Below are 5,626 nucleotides of genomic sequence, written 5' to 3' on the forward strand. Positions count from 1 at the left end.
GGCAACCCAGGCTCCAGTCCAGTTGTCCTGGTCTGAGAGGAGGAATCTGAAAAGCAGACTCAGGGCAGGGGAGGAGCCGGGTTAGTGGAATCACCGGAGCAGACAGGGCGTTCAGTCAGCTGGGGTTGAGAGGAGGATCGGTGGTAGCCGGAAGTTGGGTAGGATTAAAGGAACGCGTGGAGCTGGCTGCTTGCAAGTGACTGACTAGGGATGCTGGAGCTTGGGAACAGCTCATCTGGGCTTCCTGGGCGAGATGAATTCTTGACAACAGTGAAGGTTTCCCAGCCAGGTGGTGGTGTATGCCTGTCATCCCAGCACTTAGGAGGCTGAGGCAGGAGGATCGTCAGCCTAGGCTACGTAGTGAGTTCAAGGTCAGCCTGGAGTCCATAGTGAGATCCTGTCTCAAAAAGTAAAACAAACAAAATGAAAGGTTATGTCCTGTGCAGTCACAGGACAGACACTGTGAATCGGTGACACCGGCTTTGTTCTCACTGGAGCTGAGGGTCAAATAATGACACCAAGTGAGCCCAACAGCCAGCTGGACAGGCCCTCAGAGGGAAGAGGCAAGGAGGCCAGTGCTGACCAGTGCGCCAGTCTGGCTGTCAGAGAGGATGTAACCTTTGAACTCAGACCCAAAGGACCCACAGGGGTGGCAGTGGGGTAGAGCAGACAGCAGCCTCTCCCAGGCTCAGGGGAAAAACAATCTCCAGGCTTGGGGATGGTGACCATGTCCAAGGGGCAGCGTCGAGCGGGCATCCTCCCTGTTTTTTTTTAAATTTAATTTTTTATTTTTACATATTTGGTACAGGGTCTCGCCACGCAGCTTGAACTCATAATGATCCTGTTTCAGCCTCCCCAGCACTGGTACTGGGGGCAAGGCTGGCACATCATGTGGTGCCAGGGATCTAAGCTGGGTCTGTTGCCTTACCTAGGCAGGCACTTAGACTGCTGAGCTACCTCTGTGGCCCCTCACTCGGGGTTTTCAACCACCACAATTTGGGTCTGAGGGTGATTAGGAAGCTGGTGCGCACGGATGGCACAATGGGGTGGTTTGCATGCAGTAGAGGGCCCAGGTGAGGGGGGCTGATGCGTGAGTCGGTGTCCAGGCCCATGAGGTGGGAGCCCACGCTGGCTGGCGGGGAGATGGGAGGCGCTTGGGGCTCAGGGGCCTGGGGAGCTCAGGGGCACCAGGACGTGGACCCAGTGCCACACACAGGCTGGGCAAGCTGCCCCTGGGCTGCAAAGAGCCCAGCTGGACTTCGGCGGCATCGCTGGGTCCAACGTCCAGAGAAGCCGCAGACCTCTGCAAACTCGGGAGCCGCTCTGGAAAGCGCTAGAGGCTTTGCCTGGGCCACTTCAGCTCTGGCTGGCCGAGCACCCCCTTTCCTGCCGCCTCCCGGCCCCCCACTTCCTCGCCATCCATTGAAGCCAAGCCCCTGTCCTGCATTCAGCTGCCTGAGGCTCCAGCTGGCTTAGCCCTTTGAGCCTCTTAATGAGTACCCAGCTCCGTGCTTGTCAGGTGTGAGTTCTTTCCCTGTGGTCTGTCCATTGTCAGTTTATTTTATAGCCAGCAATCATCAAACCCTCAGAGGGAAGAGAATAAATTTAACACTTCTGTGGACGTTCTTGGAATGAGGTTGTGGCAGGGAGGAAGTGCAGACAAGGGCCACAGTTGTTGCTGAGAACAGGCGGGAGGATGGGTTGCGCGTGCGGGGCCTCTGCGCGTAATTATCCACGTAGATGCAGACCCTGCCTATGTCTCCCTCGGCCCGGCAAAGTTCAGATGTCAGCCTTAGACATGGAAACAAAATCAGGGAGTTTCAGTTTCCAACCGTCTAAACAGACCTCATGAACGCCATTAAGTAATCTTCTTTTTCCTGAATTTGTGGAGTACAGTAGTTTGTTTTACTCTGGGGAGCAGCGGTTAGCGGAGGGCGGGAAGGAGAGCAGATCTGAGAACTTTCTTCTAAGCTGGGCAACGACACGCGTGTGTTTCAGCGGGCAGCCTAACGTGTATTTCCCGCTAACAATTTAGTCCAGCCGCAGGGATGCCAATGAGACTCAAGTTCTCTAAAAATAGACGCTATTTTTTTTTTTCCACTTTAATAAGAAACACACGTGAGAAATCACGGTCGGCCCGAGTGTGCTCATTTAATGACCTAATTCAGAGAAAGAATCTGCGCTACCTGACACCCTAAGGAGCCCTCGGAAGGCAGGAGTGCCCGTCTCCGAATCTCTCTTCCTTCCCTAGTCGGTAAGTACGGCGCATCTGCTAGGTGGCGTGTGCTCTCAAGTTTTTATTGTTTAACGCGCCAGATCCGCGTTGCACCGGCTGAGTGTGTTTCGATGCTCGTGGTAGCGCGCGTTTCTGTCCACGCTGCACGGGTTCACCTCTGTCCTGAACTCGCCTTTCTCTATCCAACGCCTGCCCTTGCGGTCGGGGCGCAAGCACCCTGCGCTGGTGCCACGTGGAACTCTAATGAACCGGGGAGCCCGCCGGGCAGAGGCCGCCTGGCGCAGTTCTGAGATAAATGCTGCTGGACTAAGTGTCAGCTCAATCCTTGGCAAACCTTCAGGGTATGCGGGGAAAGAAATTCCGTGCAGGAGGCTGAAAGACACAGCCAGGAGCCTTCGCCGCAGGTCTCCGGATCTGAGCAGCGACGCTCTCTGGGTTCCGGGGCCTGCAGTGACACACTGGGAGAAGTTAGTTGTGAGTTGGGTCCTGGCATTGTACATACTCAGTGAGTTGGGTTGTTTTTTTGTTTGTTTGTTTGTTTGTTTGTTTGTTTTGGTTGTTGTTGTTTGTCTGCTTGCTTTTAGTTTGACTGGGTTTAAACCCAGGAGTAATCTATCACTGAGCTGTAGCCCCAGATCTCTCTGCTGTTCTCTGTTTCTCTCACTCTGAGACAGGGTCTTGTAAATTACCCTAGTAGACCTGAGCCTTGCAACCTTCCTGTCTCAGCCTCCTCAGTATCTCAGACTACAAGTGTGAGCCACTGTACCTGGCTAATATTGTTTTTTAAGAATTATTATCGGGCTGGTAGCGTGCTTGCCTAGCACATGCAAGGCCCTGGGTTCAATCCCCAGCACTGGAAAAAAGAAAAGGTATTATTTAAAATTATTAGCATCCTAGATGCGGTTAGGCAGTTAAGCATTCCTTTCACATACAAAATAATTTGTATGTAGGATCTTGTCGTATGCCTGAAAACGCTTAGAGAAATTCTTACCAATATCGAATTCGACAGCCTGATCAGGGAACAAGTTTCTGTCTTGACGCTTGCGGCCTGGCGCCTCGAGTCTGCGGCCTCCAAATCTCACACTCAACAAGTCAAGGAGAACCTTCGTCACTGTGAAAGTAGCGTTCGGTTCTCATCCTCTGACTCTGACCGCCGCGTCACCAGGTTTTCAGCTGCTCGCAGCTCACTTGGAGCACAGAGCCGTCCAGCAGCAGCCAATCCAGAGTCGCCTTTCGGCTCGGATGGCTCTCTGAGTTCCCGGGAGGCCTGAGGTTTGGCGCTTCCCTGAATGTATATCCTCCCAGGGCTGACGGGACCGTCGGCGCTTCCTGTTCGGACTGGGAACCAGAAGCTTTCTGAATCATCTCACAGGACGTTTCCTGACCTGTGAATCTTTGGAGCATGAAGATCGTGTTTTTCCCTTCACCGTGCTCCGATTCTGCTCTCCTGGGGACGTGTGTGTATTCCATTACAGCCCAAGGTTTCCCGCGCTCCGTGATAAATATGCGGGTTACAATGCGCACATTCACACACACGCCAAAGGTTACCAGGACAGGTTTATTGCTTGTTACATCATTTTACTGTGGAGCTGATTCATTAGATCAGTTTATTTAGCAATTAAATACTATTAAATAAGGCAACCGTACCAACTTCCACCAGCCCCTGGCTTCGCTGACTCCTCCACCTCCTCCCTCTTTAATCAGCAGCTTGATAAGTGTGCCCTGTACTCGGAGGGACAGGCCTTGATGGGATGTAGCGTGGGCTATTTATTAGGGACATCTTATAGCTAGGTGTGGTGGCCCACGCCTGATAATGCCGGAGCTCTGGGAGGCTGAGGCAGGAGGACTGCAACTTCCAGCGCTGCCCGGGCTATTTAGCAATGTCATAAGATGCTGTCTCAAAATAACAAATCTTAAAAATGGGCCAGGGATGTAGCTCAGTGCAAAGGCCCTGGGTTCAATCCCCAGTACTATAAAACAACACAAAACACACCCCTAAAGAGTACCATTAGTATCTTTAGTATTCATGAACCTGAAACCAGGAGAGTCCCTTCTTCTCATTTATTTAATGAACCTGTGGGTGCTTATTTCACTCTCGGGATTCTAATGCCTCCTTAGCATGTCTATTTTGTGGCTGATGACTCAGTTTCACCAACAGAGTCCCCCTTCCAGGGGTTCCTGGGTCCTTCGGCCCCCTTGGTTTTTGAGTGCATCCTTCCTTTCCATCACAAGATGTTGCTGGCTCATTTCGCATTTCCTCGATGTTCTCTAAGGAGCCTTGAATTCGTTTATGGGAGACCGGGATTTAGAAACAAGGCCTGGATTTCAGACGGGCTTTCTGCTATAGGAGTGTCACTGCTCTTGGGCCTTCTCAGAAGACAGACCTAAGACATGCTTCAGCTAGGCCTTGGAGGTGGTCTATGTGTCCATCGGTAGATGAATGGATGAGGGCAATGTGTTACACACAGTGGAGTACTACTCTGCCATAAAAAGGGTAAGCTTGAGTCACTCATGGGAAAATGGATCCAACTCAAGACCATAATGCTAACTCAAATAAATCAGACACATCAGCTTAAATAGCTCATGATTTCTCGTACATGAGAAACCCAAATTATAAATAAAGAGCAAACCAAAAAATGATAGGAAGTTGGGAGATAGCTTTCTCACGGTAGAGGATGAGGAGGCAAGGGGGTGGGTAGTGGGGAGGAGAGGAGATGCAATAAGAAATTAAGATGTGTTATGAAGGTGACCCACTCCACACAAGGAACGGAAACATTATACACTACAAACAAGGACTAATAAAGAAAAGAGGAATAAGTATATGTGAATTTGCTAACACCTACTCTCCCCTGTGCCTGAGTTGTTATTTACTGTGGTATTTACGCATCTGTGCATATGCGTACACGTGTGTGTGCGCGTGTGTGTGCGAGCGTGCACGGGAGTGCTCCTGCACCCATAATGAGCCTTTTGAACTCCACTGGACACAAGCCCGCCCTGCCCCCTGCTAGTCCTTCGTGGTGACTTCTGCCTCCAGCGATAACCAGGGGCAGGCTCTCAGGGTCCACCACTGCTTGCCTGTTTGTCCACTCCGCCCGTGGGGTCATTGCCCATCAACACCTTGCAAAGAACCGGAAGTGAAAAGGGAGACCAGAAGGGGCTGGGCGGGCTGTCGAACCGGCGGGGGTGCCCTCCGCTGACCTAACTTCCTGCACTGCTCGGGTTCCTTGTGGTATTTCCTCAAAATCTGGTTGATTTTGATAGTAACCGTGATGGGGGAGGGGCTGTTTGTGAAATACAGCTCAACTCACAGCTGTCTAGGAAGATACGCCCCCAAAATCGTTGCGTCTCCCCTTTTCTTGAGGCAGGGTCTTGCTGTGTAGTTCAGGCTGG

The sequence above is a fragment of the Octodon degus genome, unplaced genomic scaffold, assembly GCF_000260255.1.
Source record: "Octodon degus isolate 3935 unplaced genomic scaffold, OctDeg1.0 scaffold00113, whole genome shotgun sequence".
NCBI classification, from domain to species: domain Eukaryota; kingdom Metazoa; phylum Chordata; class Mammalia; order Rodentia; family Octodontidae; genus Octodon; species Octodon degus.